We start from the raw sequence: 21014 nt of genomic DNA, 5'->3' as shown, positions 1-21014 counted from the left end.
GTTTAAACCTTAATTGAACAGAAACAACGAAAAGTGATGTTAACTAATCTGCTGATTTGAAAATTTAAGTATACATTGCTTTTAAATGCCAAAGGTGCTCGCGGGTATAAAACAAATGAAGTTCCCTATATTTTTTTCTTTAAATGAACGTTATCATATACTTAATAGAAATATAAAATAAAACCATGGGGTCACTGTATTTTAGCTCACAATCGGCCTTCGGAAGATTATATTATTGTAAAGGTAGTTTTTTCTCTTCTGTTGAACTAATAAAGATAAAGGTAATAATACCAAAACATGATATGTTTGCACCAAAGGGAGATAATTTGGAGCTTTTTCAATGATATATACATTTGAAAAATCATATTGGGCCAAAACGAATTGATTTGTTTGGATAATTTTTGTAAAAAAATGATAGAGTAATAACTTTTAAAGTAATAAATAAAATCCGTAAGGAAAAAAAAGTTTATATTTTATTTATGAAATTTTTCTACCCTCGAGCCTCCTTAATATCATATCGAAGATAAACATTAGAAACGATTGAAAAGTCAAAACAATACTTACTTAAATTTGTTCTTATTAATAAAGTTTAAATCAGTTATTTAACTTAATGAAAGACACTTAGTATTAAATGGAGTTAACATTCTCTTTCAACATAAGTATGGTATATCAGTACGTACCGCAGTATGTCAATCCCAATAAATCCTGGTACACCTTTATACTGTATTTGAAGCTAGAAGAATATACATAAACACATACCGTACAAGTATAAATTGAAAATGTGTAGGTGAGGTTCATCGAGTACATGTTCAATCCTATTTTTCCAGAAAATTCCAGAACTCGTTTATTGAGCCAAACTAACCAGATGGGTATTGTTAAGGCATCGATACTTTAACTTTTGATTGTCATACAACATAACCTTTATCATCATATTTTTTTTTTAATCGTAAGTGGTTTCTCAGTGTGAAAAAAAACCAATCGAGGTACGAAAATGAAAAACAAACTTTACATACACATTGTAAAATGCAAATTTCTTTGTCATTTATGTATATCATTTATTTTATTGATTTTAATTTTGAAGCACATTCCTTTAAGTGCTTACATTACTTATCCGTCGAACAGCCAAACACCAGACACATTATGATATCATGAATGTCATAAAATTGTTTATAATAATTACCAGAACTAAATTTTAAACCTACGAAATAAATGCTGAACTTGTAAACTCATAAGTCGAAAATAATCTTACAATCCCATAGAAAAAAAAATAAATGATGTACACCAGTATACAAAATGCAAAATTGAAAAACAAAATACTCAGTAGAAATAATCCCTTTTAAATGGCAGTTAAGCAGGTTCTCTGAAAGAGTATGTAGATCCTGCTACACGAGTGTGACACGGTCTTATTTAATGGGTCATTTTTTGAAAACAAGTAGGATATGATTATGTTAACAACGATTGTAGCATATCCGTTGTCATTTGTGGAACATCTATTTTATCACGATCAAGTACATCGTACTTTCGTCCTTTAAGTTTTAGAAGAACTTATATCTACTTTACTACCTGGAAATTTAGATAAAACAGCTTCATGTGAGCATCAATCCTCTATTACTGAAATCATGATTTCTACAATACATGATCACTACAATACATGCTCGAATGGAAAATATATACTGGAATTGTTGTTAACAGCAAGAGTTTGAGATATAGCAATTTGTTTGAGCGACATGCAAAACCATGAGTGCAATTTAAAGCTTTTAAACAGCACTGTTTAAGGAATTTAAACAGATAATTATCATGTGTTTAAATAAAGCTGTGTGTCTTATATCGATACTAAAAAAACAAAGAATCTTTACTTTTCAACATTTGCTCTGTTTAAACAGAACTACAAGGAACATTCAAAATGGAACGTCCCTAGTCAACAGGCAAACCAAAAGCTCATATATATCAAACATATACACAGCTGTCATATTCCTGTATTTGAACATGCATTTTGTATTGTAAAAAAAGAAGGGTTTAATCTGGTTTTTCGCCCCTGAGGGTATCACAAGCCCAGTAGTCAGCACTTTGGTGAATATTAATTATATGGTCTTTTCAATCAATTCCCTATTTGTAAAACTTTGAATATTTCGAAATACTAAGGAATTTCTTATCCAAGGAAAAGATTACCTTAGACGTATTTGACACAACTTTTTGGAATTTTGATCCTCAATGCTCTTCAACTTTGCATTTATTTGACTGTATACTTTTTTATCAGAGCATCACTGAAAAGTCATGGTAAACGAACCGCGCGTCTGGCGTTTAAGTTATCATTCTGGTACCTGTGATAATTTTTTCACCACTGGGTCGATGCCATTGCTGTTGGACGTTTCGTATCCGAGGGTATCACCAGCCCAGTAGTCAGCACGTTGGTGTTGACATAAATATCAATTATATGGTCATTTGTATTCATGTCCTGTTTACAAAACACCTTTCCATAAAAATCTTGAAAATATTTAATAGAAACAATCATTGGTTGGAACATTTAACTTGCGAGAGAAGCACACATACGACTAGAACAAATATCAGATAACTACACATTAGACGCAAACACATATATATATACAATGACACAGGAAATAAATAATTAAACACACATGTACACATTATATAGTAATGCATGAAGGTTGTTTAAGTTTTGATGTGCTGGATGATGGTGTGCATTTTGTCTACTAGCCTTTTAAACTTACTTACATGTGTATGGATTGTCCTACATGAATCAGTTAAGTTTGCTATTTTGGTTTTGGTCTTTAGACATATGACAATTTCTACTTCCACTGTTGCAGCTATGAAACAGAAGATCACAGTTATTTAACTGATGTTTGTTTGCTTTCGTAATTCAAGTTTGATGGCATACTTTGTCAATGCATTCACGGTGTATACATTTGTTTTGCAATGAAACATGTAAACACAGAAACCAAGCTCAATCAGTATAAACAATTTAACATAGTATATCGAATAACGAATAACGAACCGGCTGCTAACTTCACATACATCATTTCTACGTTTCTTTTATGTTATATTTTTTTTTATCTATAAATCATCTGCTTCATAATTGAGAGTATTACTTCAATAAAAATATGATATACCAATTTCTTTGTGCATTTTGTTTCGTGTGTATTTCATGCATTTTCATCAATAATATTTAAAGACTGAAATTACATGATTTAATCTTTGTTAACATTTGTTTTATTTGATTGATTGTCACTTCTGTCAAATTGTTTAAATGTTATCAAATTGTCAACAAATAATAGAAAAAACAAAAATGTTAGTTCCATTTTTGTAATGATAGTCATAAAGTAACACAGGTTTGCATACATATGTTTTTTCTGACAATTTCAAATTTAGACATGTGTCTTGATTGCAAAAAGTAAAAGCACAAAAATACTAAACTCAGAGAAAACCCTAGTTGGGAAGTCCATATTCACATGGCGAAATCAAGTAAAGAAACACATGAAAAACGAATGGGCAAGAACTGTCATATTCCTGACTTGGTACAGGCATTTTCAAATGTAGAAAATAGTGGATTAAACCTGGTTTTATAGCGCTAACCCTCTCACTTTGATGACAGTATCATCAAATTCCTTTGTATTTACATTGATGTGTTAACTTAACAGACACAATAAATAAAATAGTCAAAATATGGGGACAGCAGTCATCATCGTGTAACAATATTTAAAAGGAGCACTATCGTAGAACAGAAACACATCTATTCTAACAAACACGTTCATTGATTCGCATGTCTGACGTCATAAAATTTTTAACGTCACATATATTTGTTGTTCAATGTACATGCAAACAATTTTAAAATTTCTCATATTCAATGTTAGCATACAGGTTTAGAAAATCAAAAGTATGTAAGAATAAATTTCAGAAATAGACCGAGATTTAAAATTGTCCAAAGGTTATATATGATTTATAAGAATCCACAAATAGTCAATTCAACTACGCGATTGATATTTGGCTGTTTGACCTAAATAGTATCAACTGATTTACCTCTTTCGTGCTATCAACTTCTGAATGGTTTATTCCTACCGCAATGGACGCCTAATTAGTAACAAAATATGAAATAAAAAAATATAAACAAAGAAACAAAAGATACAAATATTTACCCAGATTTGCCTTTCTAGCAGTTGTTGCTGCGGTATTGGTAGTCGACAGTTCTAAACTTGTAGGAATTGTACTACTTATTTCAGTCGGAATTTGTGCTATTGTTGTAACTGTCTTTACATTATGTGTAGATGGTGATGTAGTAATTTTATGTACAACAGTAGACGATAATGTTGAAACATCCATTTTAGTGGTTGAAAGTTGTGTAGTAGTTTCATCAACGCTTGTATAAGATGATGTAGTTGTTACATCGACATGTGTTGTAGTTAAAAGTTGTGTCGTAGTTTGATCAACGCTTGTATAATATGGTGTAGTGGTTACTGTGTCGGTTGATTGAAATGGTGTGGTTGTTCCAGAATTGACCTCAATGGATACGTCAGTAGTATTGTTATCAAATGTAAAAGGTAATGTAGTAATTATATTGTCGTGTGTTTGAAATGGTATGGTTGTTCTAGTATAGGCTTCAGTGTTGTTGTCCCACGTATAATTTAATGTAATAGTATCCGTGTTGATTGTAGATGTAAACGTAGACGTTTCGTTGTTACCTTGTGGTACCACAGTCGTTTTTGAATCACCTGTTAGAAATAACATTGGTTTGTCTGTAGGGAATGTTGTAGAAGTGTCAGTTTTCTCTGTAGAAGACATTACAAAGGCATGGTTGTTCAATGTTGCATATGATGTAGTTGTATTTGGATGTCTTGAACCGTTGTTCCCTGGATAAGATGTTGCAGTTGTATCGTTGTTTCTTTCATTGTATGTTGTAAATGTATCGTTGTCCCTTGTAGCAGGAATGGTGAGTGTGTCATTGTTCTCAACAGATTGTAATGTAGTTGTGTCGTTGTTCTCGACATATGGTGATGTAGTTGTGTCGTTCTTCGCAACAGCTTGTGGTGTAGTTGTGTCGTTGTTTTCAATCGATGATTTTGTAGTTGTGTCGTTGTTCTCGACATTTTCTGATGTAGTTGTGTCGTTGTTCTCAACCGATAGTGTTGTGGTTGTGTCGTTGTTCTCAACATATTGTGATGTAGTTGTGTCGTTGTTCTCAACAAATTGTGATGTAGCTGTCTCGTTGTTCTCAACAGATTGTGATGTAGTTGTGTCGTTGTTCTCAACAGATTGTGATGTAGTTGTGTCGTTTTTCTCGACCTTTTGTGATGTAGTTGTGTCGTTGTTCTCAACAGACTGTGATGTAGTTGTGTCGTTGTTCTCGACCTTTTGTGATGTAGTTGTGTCGTTGTTCTCAACAGATTCTGATGTATTTGTGTCGTTGTTCTCAACAGATTGTGATGTAGTTGTCTCGTTGTTCTCAACAGATTGTGATGTAGTTGTATCGTTGTTCTCAACAGATTGTGATGCAGTTGTGTCGTTGTTCTCGACCTTTTGTGATGTAGTTGTGTCGTTGTTCTCAACAGATTGTGATGTAGTTGTGTCGTTGTTCTCAACAGATTGTGATGTAGTTGTGTAGTTGTTCTCAACAGATTGTAATGTAGTTGTGTTGTTGTTCTCAACAGATTGTGATGTAGTTGTGTCGCTGAAATCTATACTTTGATCGTTGTTCAATGCAGAAGTTGTTGTATTTGGATCGTTACTTTCTGTATCAGGTATTGTAACGGCATTGTTATCCAGAAACGATTCGGTAGAAGTTGTAGTATTTGAACTAGATGTGTTGTTTCCGGTAATCATTGGTGTAGTATAAGTGTTGCTAAAGTACATATTTGAAGTAGTTTCGTTGTTTTTCGCACCTGAAAATATGTTTTTAGCATTTAAAAAAGAATGATTACATCAGCTCTATTTGGCAAAACTTTTCGTCCTTTATGCTTTTAAACTTCGTAATCTATTTGGCCTTATGACCTTTTTATTCGTGCGTCACTGGTTCGACTTGTGTCGACGAAACGCCCATCTCGTGTAAATACCAAATTTCAATCCTGGTATATATGATGAGTTTATTAACACTCGTGTTTCTTGTAAACATCTGGAATAGTGTTATTTTAGAACTTTGAAAAATAAACATACAAAGTTTTGAAAAACAATATGTAATGCTGATAAACTTGCATAATTCGTGAATACGAAAAGTTTTTTAGAAGACGTATGTACTGCTACAATTAGTTTCTGTATAATTTTTATTTGTCGGAATTTGAACAGCAATTACAAAATTTTCAAAAAGTAAATAAATTAAGGAACGAATTTCTCTCCGCCTCAGTTCCATTGCTCTGCCTTGGGTTTACTTAACTTCTGGACTTTTTTTGTTTAATCAGTGTTTCAATACTGTAATTGTTCTTATTTTCGCGGTGTATTTATTTTCACGAATTTCGCGGTTGGTTTATTATCGCGCAGATAAATACACGCGGATCTAAATGTAACCTTTCAACTGAAAGGCAAAAATTATAAAATCTCGAAAAAGAATACCCGTGATAAACACAATTCGCAAAAATAAATACCTACGAAAAGAAAGTGCAAGTACACTATTTGTATAAGGCTTTATACGTAAAATACTATTGTAGATATCTTAGTTATCATATATAATGCATTGACAAAATGGTACCGTCAATATAATACCCATGCCATATGTTCTCTTATACACAGTTTTTTATTCATTTCACATCACCTTATTCTTATAGTAGTTATCAAAGGCATCAGGATTAAAATTTTCTACGCCAGACGCGCGTTTCGTCTACATAAGACTCGTGAGTCTGATAGAATATGTGTAAAGCCAAACAAGAACAAAGTTGAAGAGCATTGAGGATCCAAAATTTTAAAAAAATTGAGCCAAATACGACTAAGGTAATAAATCCCCGGGTTAAGAAAATCCTTAGTTTTTCGAAAAATTCTTATTTTGTAAACAGAAGATTTATGAAAATTACCACGTTAATAATAATACAACCTAAGGAGTTTTATCAATCAAAAACAAAACCTGAATGAACTAAATACTTCAGGTTCATATTGTATGCAGTTAAGCTATCAGTCAGTACCATCGACTCAAATTTGTAATAATAAATTCATATCTAATTATTCTATCCATGATGTAAGGGACTAAATACGAAAAGAAAAGTACTCACATTCATTTTGACTATACAGATTTACTAGGAGTATAAGAACAATTTCTAACGAAACTATCATGTTGGAACCTGAAAAACAAATATAACAACTAGTAAAAATTAATCTGATGACAATATGAACATAAAATATGTAAAAATTAGCATGACAGCAACCGGAAAAATTAATATATTAAGCAACATAGTTCAAAGGTCAACAAACTTTCTTTCACCTTTTATTTTTTATTTTTTTAATCTCATTGTGCATCATATTTGCATCCGAAATGTTTAATGCCCAGTGAAAATTGAAAAGCGTTTACATGTATATAAAATCGATTTTGAAAGGGAACAAAATTAGTCTTATTTTATTACTGTTGGTAATACTATATAAATAACACATGCCTGAGAGGGTGATCGAGCAGATTGGTACCCCTAAAAGGGACTATTGTTAACTACGGCGAAACCAAGATTGTCAATTTTTTTTCGAGGGGTACCAATCTTCTCTATAACCCTCTCAGCTATGTGTCATAATCATACTGAATGTCCTAATATTTTTGTCTTTTACCGAGGAGTTTTGTTGAAAGTTATCTTCTATGACGTCAAGTACATAAAAGTCAAATAATAAAATCTTTGCCAAAACGTAGAACTTAAGCTTTGTCTTTATTGACTTAGTGTAAGTTCAATTCATTGTCCTTTACATTATCGATTCATTATTGGTCTGGACGACTGTGTGAAATTAATTCTTTTTTTTCTTCCGCTCAGACATGGAAAGAGTAAATTGTCTGCATCATATCAGCCAATCAAAATATGGCATTGTAACGTTAAGAATAATACTATTAAACGTACAAGGAAAATAACATTATATAAATGCATAGCATAATTTTAATTAAGGACGCAACCAACAAGATACATGTTAAAGAAATATTAAAATGAGAATATATTTTCTCTATAAAGAACTTTACTAGGAGTTCCTTGTATACTAAAGCATGCATACGATAATTCAAAGAAAACTATAAATTCCTTAAAACATCAATAAAGGTAAATCGAATATCTTTTGATAAAACATGTCCAATGTAAGACAATATATTTCAATAAAGATATATCACAAAGGAAGGGATTAAGATAACATAAGTCCCATTTATAATTACAGCAGATTTCAGTCAGTATGTAGCTAATAGTAATATCTTTGGTTAGCTTGCTTGTTAGCTGAACCGTGAAGTCATTGTTATGTAAGGTATACTACCCTTCTTTTAAAGTAGCTTAGTCCTACAGAGAGATAGATTTGTTATCTGTTGGGCTAGTCCACTATTTAAGGAGGGTAGTTACCTAACAATGACTTTACGGTTCAGCTAACAAGCAAGCTAACCAAAGATATCACCATTAGCTATATACTGACTGAAATCTGCTGAAAGTGATAATATATAAACAATATATATATTTCTATTAGAAAATGAAAGTCTACCTTTAAAATAACTGACATTATGAAATAAGTTAGTACGTCAATGAGACCGCAGCCCAATGACACACTTGATACGATTTGTGTAGTATGATTGTATGGGGGTAAGAATATATCATTTTTACTGCCTCATATCTTGACAGATAGTTAGAAATTGATGATTAGGGTGGGTTGAAAACATATAGCAAAAGATGATTTCAGCTTATGCATTGTTAAACTTTTCATTTCAACGAAGCAACATTACATCATCGCCTGCATATGGGGATATATCCGTCGTTGATACGGTAGCCCGGAACTGATATATCATGTTAAGATTTCAATGATAGGTTGTTCCTCTGAAGGACGCTGTTGAAACATGATTTCAAAGTGGCGAGGTTGAAATCATTCTTTCTGAGATTTAATGGACGTGATCAAAAGTTGACTTTTACAAGTGTTGGGGTATATATTTTACACAGATGACGACAGTTATTCATGTTCGAATTGTCATCACATAAATCCCTCCCGCGGGGGTATCTTATATCATCCCCGGATTATGGTGGTGTTCGTGTTGTTCAGTCTTATCTGCTATGTTGTACTTAGTGTACTGGTGTCTGCCTTTTTTTTTGCCATGACGTTTTCTGTTTCCATTCGATTTACATGTATAAGTTTGAATACACTTTGGAATCTCCCTTGTATTGAACGTAACTGTGCACATCCAATTAATTTCTCGGAAAGCCTAAGGAGTTTAGATATTTGACCGTATGCAATACCTAGAACACATATCAACACGTTTCATGTGACAAAGATAAAATATAAAGTATGGTATCAACATTTCAATTTTTCATGTTATTAGATCAGTATCTATAGGATTCATTCAGCTTTTTTCCCTTCATGTATTTCCCTTTTTTAACATTATAGTCAGATTGATAGATGCTGATAAATATGCTACTTGCTTTCAATTATCTAAATAAATGACTAGATTGTTTCCAATGACTTGCGTTTCTAACCAAGATAATAAAAAATAAACCTGGATTACTTGTATTACAACAAATCGCACCATCTAGTATCTTTCATATTGTTTTACATTGCACTTTACATGTTATAGTTAATCTTACTATGAGCATATTACATTGCCTTGGTCAAATATATATATTTATAACTGTAAATGTATGTGAAATCATTGTGTAGTACGTCGCTGTTACAATTCATAATTGCGGTGATTATTAATTTGAATTATGTACACACACACACACATGTCTGCATCTGAAGATTATACTCAAATTTGCTTGCTGTATAAATATGAGTTCAGTTTGTGTTTTGTTGGATTAATTAGATCTCGACAATGTCTTAGCATGTATGCGTTGGATCATGGTTATTTTCGTACTTGTATCATAAACAACTGGGAAATGCTTGTTTGATATTGGTTATTATTGTAATATTGTTAGGAATTTACCAAAGGTTATGCCATTTAAATGAATAAAGCAACCATTCGACATAATTTGCAGAACTAAATCTATATTTATTATTGAGTGATAACATATTACACATAAAGTATTTTATCAACTCATAGACTGACGTTAACAGCGTGATACATATATATGTCCATAGTTGATTGATAGAACATCCAATATGTAGGTCCTGTATTTCAAATTCAGGTTCTTTGGAGCAATGACTTTATATACTTTTCATTTTACGAGTGTCTATTCAAGTTCAAAAAATATCTATGAGAGCCAGCTATCACACAAATCATGTTACGAAAATGTTTACATAAATTCATACATGCTAAATTTTTTTTTTAAATAAACACTGAAGATTACTACAAGCATTTAGTTTGCGTTCGAAACTCTTATCGTTCGGAACAAACATTTTGTTATGAGCATTCAATATCAGGTGTGTAATGCCATTCATATATTTTGTTTGTTTTGACATTCAGATTATTTGAACAGTCCGGATTTAGATAACATAGGTGACAATATCATTGCAAGAGATTTCATTTGATAGTTGATAAGAATTATAAAACTATTTATCATTATAATGTATTAAATGTTTGTATTTACTGAGTTAACCTATAAATCAATACGTTTGTTTAAGATATCTTATGCTATTTATTATTGTGCTACATAAAATAATTATATGAATTACGTAGTGAGTAAATCAATATAATTGTTTAAAACAGATATCAATCACTGTATATTTTTATATTTATTTTGATCTGTTGTATCATTTTCACCGACTATATGTTTGGTATCATGTAATATTTAACTTAAAAACAAAATATATGTTTGCCGTTTTGATTGTTAACACTGATGAATTCTATATAAAAGCATGAACCTTTCTGGTATCTGGTGATACAGCGATGCGATGTCATCCTTAATTAAAGCATTAACTTGAAACATTTCTTAAATAATAAGGACCTTCGATATGACCGTCACAAATTAGCCTGAATTTTGAGCAGAAACTTTAGCTGACATGTTCATGGATCAGCATGTCTTCGTCTTCTTATATTATATTGACACGGTTAATGTAGATAGGGTGTCTTCCTCAATCTTTTTGTTTTGAAATTACAGAAAACAATCACTCTAGATCTTTAATAAAATGTGCAAATTTTAAGTGTAGTAAGTAATTGGTGTGTAAGTATTTCATTGCAATATAGAAAATGACATGTTTTATTGTATTTATGGTTATATTTCACAAAAAACAAAACACTTTTGTTAAATTGATTTTTTTTCCATTTTTGCCACTGAAGGGGGTGGATCTCAAATGTTAGGGCAAATAATTCAGATAAAATTTCTTCTACAATAAAATGTGTTTGGAATTTACCAATTTTATTATTAGGAAGAAAAGGAGTCTCGTGACCCGTAGAGCTATCTTCTCATATGATATCTCAAAATTATTTGGTGAAGTTATCGTTTTATGGCTGAAAATTGGGTTTTCCAAATATAGTCGGTGACAATGCAATCTATACAAAATCTGTCAATTTAGCCCAACCTGTGAAAATAAACTCTGTGAACCATTATTCTTTTTATCATTTTTTTTTAAATCATGCTTTATTCTACATTTTATGAATTTACAATTCTTTCAAATCTAATTTAGAAACCCCATCTACTTTAAGTGTACACCCCTCGTGTTCATAAGATAGATATATCGTATGCGTAATGAAGCAGGATTGAACCCAATAATGTATGTATTGATTAAATGACTTTTTAAAGCATCATATACCACATGCACATGAAATTTGATACAGTAATGCTAACAGATTTTTCAACGTTTAAAGCTACTTCAAAGGTGCATATATTTCAATATTATTCTTAAGTAAAGATCAAACGTTCAATTACAAAAGACATTTTAAGATAAAGTTAGGTTCTATCTGCGTTAGAGTTTTACATGCATTATTTTGTATTTTTATTCATATTTTATAAATGCCAACTACAATGTTTTTTTTCCTGGTCTATATCTGTTATCATAACATTACTAGAATTATAAGTATCATTGAACTGTCTACTTGATACAGCAAACTTTCTTTGATCCATGAAACGATTAAAATTAAAATTTTGTTAAGAATGTTATCAGCTTTTCATTTAATACGACCGCTTCATATTTAAGTTTCACCTACCTTAACGTTTTAAATAGACAGTGGATTTCCTTTTGGAAATATCTTACAGTTTACTCAAGTGGAAATATCCGATAATCATACCCTTTTGTCAAAAATGTTTAATAATATAGATAAAGAAAACCGTATATTGATCGATACACATATTATCAAAACGGTCAAATCCCTCCCCTTTTATTTAAAGAAACCTATAAAATAGAGTGAACATTTTAAAAGTCGAAAGACAACATTGGAATACATAGGAATGTTTTCGAATTTGTTCGGTCCTCTTTGGTAACATAGCTTTTCAACTGTCTAGGCAATCATACATTTGTATATTCTTGGCTTCAAATATTGTAATCGTTCCAGACGAAGGCAAATCTCGAAATGCGCTTCGAAACTCGGGAATTTATAACGTGTTATTTTCGTTTTTGTGACTGTTTTCCCTATATTTATTCTGTTTCTTTACCACTTAGAGAGAACAAAAATTGTGTAGTAAATTGTATTTGCTGATAAATACCATTATCATAGTTACTGATTCTTCCGTTATAATTAGTTATCAAAGGTACCAGGATTTTAATTCGATACGCCAGACGTGCGTTTCGTCAACATAAGCCTACGCTTCATTAGTGATGATCAGATCAAACTAGTTAGAAAGCCAAACAAATATTAAGTTGAAAAGCAATAAGTATCCAAAAACTCCAGAAGGTTGTGCCAAAACGCCTAAGGTCTTTTTCCCTATTCTTAACAATGCTTGTATGTTCCAAAGTCACCTATACTGAATGTTTAACGGAGAGGAGCTAACCTAAAGTGTTGACTACTCGGATAGTAATACTCTCGGGACGAAACGTTATTTCTATCTGTGGACACATGGACATTATCTTCTTATTTTGATTGTTGTAAACGCAATAGAAATTTGAATTTTAAAAATCTGTCGTTCAATTACATTATATATTAAGTCATTTGAGAAAATGCTTGATTTATAATTGATAACAGAAAAAAACAGTTCAATTTTGAATAAAAAATAAACATCATCACATTTGGGCAAAATATAATATTTTTATTTATACACACAATCTCAAGTATAACAATATATAGTTTTAGAATATAATAAGAACGCGTATCATACTTATCTTAATGGGATTAATCAGATTATATAATGTATAAAAATGCAGTCATCTTATCTTAATATACATACTAGATAGTGTAAAATGTTGAATGAATATAATTGACATGATACATATATTGTTATTTCTATATATTTTTTTTAAATCAGTATAACAATTTGCACTTGATGGTATATTAGTTTACTTGAATTACAGTAACATGATTAATATACACAACACAGATAAACAATATAAACATACATAGAATAAAATATAATTGAACAAGTAAATAAATTAAAAATAACACGCATGATAACAAAAATAAAAATGAATTATCTATATAATATATAATGATATAAGCACAAAATAATAAAAAAACGAGTCTGCAAATATTTTATTTACTATCGAAATTGATTAAATATGTATCCCAAATCAAGTCTCTTAACTCACACCAAGATACCAAGGAATGCTATTATTATTTTCTGTCACCTGTTATCACTCAATTGAATACAGATATCAGACAAAATAAATCAAAAAATGTCTTTATACTTATCAGTTACATGTTGTTGACAGTTTAAAGATATGTGCAAATACAGATTTGATGGTATTATCTATAAATGAAAGTATAGAAACGTTTGAAAGCGTATGTGGGGTAACTACAAATTGTATTTGATTTATTTGTTTTATGGTCTTCAAAGTTGTCTGTTTGAAAGAGATATTCAAACAATGTATCACCTTATTCATGATTAATTATAACACTGGTAGGTATGTTTTGTCAACAGGAATACAGATGTAAACTTATTCACGTATTTTGTTCGAAATTCAAGGATTGAATTAACCTTTTTTGTACATACAAAGATTTTGTAAGATAAAGAACTTCGACTGCATGTTTATTAAATTATTGCATATCGGTAATGCAGTTAATTCAGGGTGAATGTAGATTTTAATAGAGTTTTGAAGGCAGTATGTGTCTATTGCACCGTATGTGCTAGTCCTCTAATATAGAAATATGACATTTATCCAGATTTAAATACATTTTATTTGTGCGGTTTCATCTTTGACGTTGTTATTTTTTGTGGTCAAATTAAGAGTCTATGTGCGATAAAATGAAAGAATAGTATACCGTTTTTTGTAATAGCATAAATATTAGTTTGTATAATGTATAGGTAATACTAATTTTAGGTAAAATTAGTGTACATCGCCTATTTGGATTGCCAAACAGCAGTACCAACAATTGACTATCTTTTTTATTTCAATCAATAAATGTTGAGACGAGGTGGCAATGCATGTGTTTGGTTTATTCAGAGAAATGAAAGTAAGCAAGTTATTTCCCGGTTGTGACTGTTTCACAAACAAAAAACATATTTGATTTTTCGAAACATTTTGTTTTCCAACTTAGTCAAATAAGGATAGATAACTCCTATATTAAAAAAAAGGAGACAACTTGTTAGCTAGAACGCGAGTTCGGTTAATTTGTTTTTCTTTCAAAAAATATATAATAAATCTCTCGAGATATTATTCGTTCTATACAATTTGAAATTCTTAAAAATAGATTTTTTGTTTTACAAAAAAAAAAATTGTTTCATGCAAAATATATGTAAAATTTGGCAACTTCGGAACTTGATGTTTAAAAAATATCCTTTTGACCAATGATTGTACGTCTTTGAAAAAGCATTGAAAAAATATTATCAAAAAGTATCATAAAATTCGAAGTGCAGAATTGCTTTAGCATCCTATGTCGCCTTAAATATTTATCTATCAAAAGTGTTAAGTCATAAGAATGATAACTATTTACATCAAATATACAGCATGAGCTATATGTGCTTTAAATTGAGTAACGTCATACGAGTACTGATTTCTGTTCGTTGTTTTTCATATCAAATATAGTCCGGTCTGTATGCCGTTGGCCTGAAATAACATTGAACAAATTATACGTGTAAAAACTGTTTTTTTGTATAAATATCAATGGTGCATTGTTGATTTTGCATGATAAAAAGTAATGATTAACCAAACCAGCTTCTGAGTATGTAGTGGTAAAATATTTGTTCGTTACAATGTACCCTTTGCTTTATAACAGGTTAAATTCATACGCAATTTCTTAAACATAATTGTTTAAAGCTTGGATCACATATTCACGATTTTTACTGCCGTCCATGACAGAACCATTCCCGATTAAAATTTGTCAAAAGTCTAATCAGGATCCTGTGAATCGTGGATGAAAATTGAAACTTAAATTTGGATTTGTAAAACAAAAAATAAAATCACGACACCAATCAGATATTGTTCAAGAAGCGTCGATATTCAACCGTTTCCAAGCGAATTTATCCCGATAAATCCGTTCTCAATCGGCTTCTAATCCTATGTATATCTTTCGTCAGGTAAAATTCGACCGAGTCTGTTACGACTGCGTCCCGATTCTATCGAATGTAATCCGACAGAGATCAGACAGTGACCAGACAGTGATCCGACGCTTCCGGAAGTTATCCGTTCAAAAACTGTCGGCATAATCGGGATGACTAAGTACTGCAGGAACGTTATCCTTTTAAGCTGGGGTCACACATTCACGATTTTTACTGCCGTCCTTGACAGGACCATTCCCGATTAAAATTTGTCAAAAGTCTGATCAAGATCCTGTGAATCGTGGATGGAAACTCAAACTTTAATTAAAATTTGTAAAACAAATAATTTAATCACGAAAACAATCCGATATTGTTCAGGGAGCGCCGATATTCCAAGCAAATTCATCCCGATAATCCCGTTCTCAATCCGCTTCTAATTCAATTTGTATCTTTCGCCAGGTAAATTTCGACCGAGCCTGTTACGATTGCGTCCCGATTCCACCGAATGTAATCCATACAGTGAACCGACGCTGACGGAAGTTATCCGTTCGAAAATTGTCAGCATAATCCGGATCAGCAGGTACTGTCGGAATGTTATCCTATCACGGTCCGCTCTATCGCATTGCAAACGACTTTGTCTGGTCTCAGTCGTATTGTATTCTGTAATTGTCGGGACTCTGACGTGGGTATTATTGATGAATTTCGTATTAATAACGGAACTGTTCCGGAACGGTTTCGTCAAAAACGGTTCACAATCGACAAGATCTGGATGCAATCTGGACTCAATCGGCAGAAAAAATACAATGAAAAATTTCTCCAGATCATTCCCGTTCCACAGGACACAGTCCAGAACACACAGAACATTGTTAGGATTGTGATCCGATACAGCAGAATCTGTCCCGACATAGGCACGATTGTAATCCGACTAAACTAAATCGGCTGAGTTTCCCCGAATGTTACGGGACGCCCCTAACTGTCGGGGTGCTTTGCCGAACTATTCGGTTCCTTCCCGACCCGTAGGAATCTGTTACGAACTTAAACGACTGCGTTTAGACAATGATAGGACATTCCAGATAACTGAGGATAGTAATCCGACTTTTCACTTTTCGTTTCGTATCACCGTCTGATCTCAAACGGGAGCAATAATCGGCAATGTGTGAACCCCGCATTAAGGTTCGCTCTATCACCATGATCACATTGCAAACGGCTTTGTCTGGTCTCAGTCGTATTGTTTTCTGTAATTGTCGGGACTCTGACGTGGGCATTATTGATGAATTTCGTATTGATAACGGGACTGTTCCGGAACGGTTTCAGCAAAAACCATTCGCAACCATCACTAGATCTGGATGCAATCGGGACTCAATCGGCAGAAAACAGCAATGACAAATTTCTACAGATCATTCCCGTTCCACAAGACACCGTCCAGAATACAAAGAACATTGTTGAGATTTTGATTCGATACAGTACAATCTGTCACGACATAGGTACGATTGTAATCCGACTAGACTAAATCGGCTGAGTTTCCCCGAATTTTACGGGCCGCACCTAACTCTCAGGGTGCTTCGCCGAACTATTCGAACCCTTTCCGACACGTAGGAATCTGTTACGGAAATAAACGACTGCGTTCAGACAGGTGATAGGACATTCCAGCTAATTGAGGATAGTAATCTGACTGTTTCACTTTTCGTTTCGTTTCGTTTCGCTGTCTGGTCTCAAACGGGAGCAATAATCGGCAATGTGTGAACCCCTCATTATTATTGTTATTATGTCGGTATCCGTTTAGTTTGCAGTTTTCTTTGTATTATATAGAAGATCTCTGCATTTCTAAAGAATTCGGTTTATCAAACAGACAACTTACTTTCATTCGGTTAATATGTAAGACGTTATTTCAAACTGTATTGGATTGTTGTTTTCATTTAAACGGTTCACATCTAAACATACGAGGTTATCGCCCTTGATATAGTTAGCCCACTAGAAATCCATTAAATATTTTCCGTCTATTTATCGTGATAAACAACAGCAATCAGCATGCTCTTTGACATTTGAAACTGATATGCAACTCTTAACAGTTCGACGTTTTACAATGTAATGCATTTTGCTTCATGATTTAGTAAAAAAAACATGTAGTGATTGCTTTTTTTGCGTGACTTGATTTTTTAAAATTAGACAATTGATTGTATACTCATTTCTACATGATACAAATATTGGCTTTCAAATTGAATGTTAAAATGAGTATACCATATCTTTCTATATCTATAGATCATTTTTTAAATAGTGCCTTTAATACACTTGGCAAAATTTAAAACCTCTTAAACGTTCGGCGTTAAAATATTGCCAAAAATGATGATTAATAATTCCATAATGAGCATAGGACAAAGCATAGACAGCATATATTTTATCGTGTCTTATTAATAGAAATTCTAGGAATAAAGTAAAATAAAGCTTTTCTGGAATCATTAGAAACGACTATTTAAAAGCCGAGACGTATAGAAACCAAAAACAGTTGAAGAGCTCTATAACAAAAAAAGAAACGTAAGAAAAGCGTACGTGACATCTTTAAAATGTGTTAACTTATTGATTTCGGGTCCTTTTACAACTCACTTTATGATAGTTTTGTTCTCATTGATGAAGGCCGCACAATTATATACTTAGTACCCATTGCATTTGAACTGTGGTAGATAGTCGTCTCAATTATTAATCCTACGACATCTCCTTATTTTTAAGAATACACTATGCAAATCCTTCATATTAGAAAATGCCGAATCAAGAAAACTTTACAGTTGTGTGTATTGGAATAGTTTTAATGTGGTCTATTTTGATACTATAAATCGTGTATAACATACCTCCCGAAATTGTTAAAGAATGGTATACCTTCACTTCTTATTTGTGGTCTCTTTATATTAAACTGAAAAAAAAACAATAAAACATGGCTATGAAAGCACAAATATGCATATGAAAAGCGATAAAAACTACATACGCATTCATTTGTTTGAAACTCACCTATACTAAACATGAGTTGATGAAGTTGGTATCTACATACATTGTGTAGAAAAGACACAATAACCCCAAAACGGTCCTAGCAAAATACCGAAAAACTTATCCATTTATTGAGATACTATCAAATTCAAAATGCAAAATTTGTAAATTCAGCTTTCATTCATAGAAAAAAAACAATTAACGTTTTACTCTGTATTTTTATTTTGTAATCTTTTAAGTTTTCGAATATGATACGATATTGGTAAAGTGACATATAGGTCCAATGGACCGGGTGTAAATATCAAATTGCTATCTATATAATTGTCTAAATGTATGTTGTGATACACGTGTCACTATAATGAATACTTACTTACTTACTTACTTACTTACTTACCTACTTAAGCTTTAAAATGTGTGTTTTTAATAGTTTGAAGAAATATAATGTATATATGTGTGTATTACTAAAAGTATTGTTTTAATAACATAGAGTAGGAATAAACTTCATAAATTCCATTTTTTTTTGTTTCTTTTTCACCTTTCCAATCTTTTTTCAACCATTTTATATATGGCGCTATTACACAAAGAATATTCCAGCAATGATTTTTATGGATGAGGGATACACTTCAATGTTATTGAAATAATTTCACATGGTAACATTACCTCATTTTCAAAATTCATAATTGTAAACCAACATATTGATATAGGTATTGAATGCATATACATGTAGATATTGGAAGATCTGAATTATTTTGTCGAGTGAGAACAATGAAAGAAAAAAGGTAAATAAATAGACGTCTCCTGTTTTAAAAACAATCCTTGTTACATAATGCATTCGTGTGACAGTGCAGGGTGTGACATATACACAGCCACATCAGCAATCATCGAGAAAGCAGCTTTGCTCAATATCACGTCTATGAGGGAGAATGTAAAGCTGTGTATATTTTAAAGAACCTTTGTATACACTGTCTGAATGGTACGTAATTCGACTTTTTCAATGTGTAATTACTGTCTTATACGCTCTTTTCTTTCGACAGTCAACATTACAATATCTCTTCATCCCAGTAGTCCTTTTTTTTTGGGGGGGGGGGGGGGGGGATACTCTATGCGCTTTGTGTCTTTTCTTTTTATGTTAATGTTGGGTTATTCTCGCCTCGTGTCGATCGTTTGAGTAAGACAACTATTGTCAATAATGTTTTCTAGTCTTGTGCTTTTGCTGCACTGTCCCAGGTGAGGCCTGGGCGCTCCATATTACCTCCCTGGTTTAAAAATCTATGAATAAGAAGAACATTTAAAAATAAATTCCCTAATATAACGCACATTATGATGTGACCACTACTGACGATATTTTCCAGTCGGTATCAACATTACTGCATTCACCTGAAGTTCTTTATTTGTATAAATTTAACTGTTTCCTTCAAAATTGCTGAAATAAATACAACACCTTTCATTCATCTGTGTACAATAAATACACATGTTTTTTTTAAGATTTCTATATTAAAAATATGATTTTGGATTTACCTCTTTTTCAAATATAGCATTGTTGCAGAAATCTGGAACGTAGTCAATGTCGTCTGGTAGATCAGATGCAGTTTCATTAGATAACTAAAATATTTTGAATTAAATAATTAGGATAAGCATTAAATAAATCTAACGTTGATTATAAAATAGATGTAATACCGTGTAGCAATTTTACCTGACCATATCGGGAAATAGGTATTTAGACGGATCTTAACACGTTCTTGTGATTTGTTTAAACCGGTTTTCGATAAAAAATAGACGAAGAAATGTCAAAATGTTTAGGACTTAATTAAATCGTATTTCGGTAAAATTGTGCAAGCATACGATTTTTATTGCGTCTTACACTTTGAGAAGCGAATAATATGTAACCACTTTATTCAAATATTCTGTAAACATGTTAATTTTGAGCTATGAAAGTCAAGTGGCTCGAGAATTTTTCTGAGGAATTTTTAAAAAAGTGCAAAAAAATATTTTTACAGTCGGTTAGCTTTCATTAGTCTTCACTATCTATAGATTAACAACTTTTGGTTATATTTATAATTCAGAATCATCATTGAAGGTGGAGTACGATTGCGCAGTTAATTAATTATATGGATGTGCCATTTGTATGATGAGTGACATTCCGTGGTATTATGTGCCAATTCGAAAAAGTTATACGAGAATTGTCTCCCCTTAACAGGTTAATTTTTTTTATAATTATGTTCAATGAATCAAATAGTTTGCACCTATCATTACTTAATTGTATTTATGAAGTTTTGGCACGCTTTAAACACAAAGGACTATCGACTAATTTAACAAATTACCTGACCGACGATTACTGTTGCCATAAGGTGTACATGTAGTTACGAATTTGTTTTTATTGAAATTTTA

General features: G+C 31.9%; 1 long non-coding RNA gene across 1 annotated transcript; it reads right to left on the bottom strand.

Annotated features, from left to right (window-relative positions):
- Nucleotides 1-5696: 5696 nt before the first annotated feature.
- LOC134695331 (uncharacterized) lies at nt 5697-12316 on the bottom strand. The gene is made up of 3 exons (XR_010102744.1): nt 12230-12316; nt 7206-7274; nt 5697-5891 (listed from the first exon to the last, which is right to left on the bottom strand). It is a non-coding gene; the product is annotated as an uncharacterized LOC134695331 (long non-coding RNA).
- Nucleotides 12317-21014: the final 8698 nt, after the last annotated feature.

Source organism: Mytilus trossulus, chromosome 13 (genome assembly GCF_036588685.1).
Source record: "Mytilus trossulus isolate FHL-02 chromosome 13, PNRI_Mtr1.1.1.hap1, whole genome shotgun sequence".
NCBI lineage: Eukaryota > Metazoa > Mollusca > Bivalvia > Mytilida > Mytilidae > Mytilus > Mytilus trossulus.
This window is presented reverse-complemented; position numbering and strand designations above follow the sequence as displayed.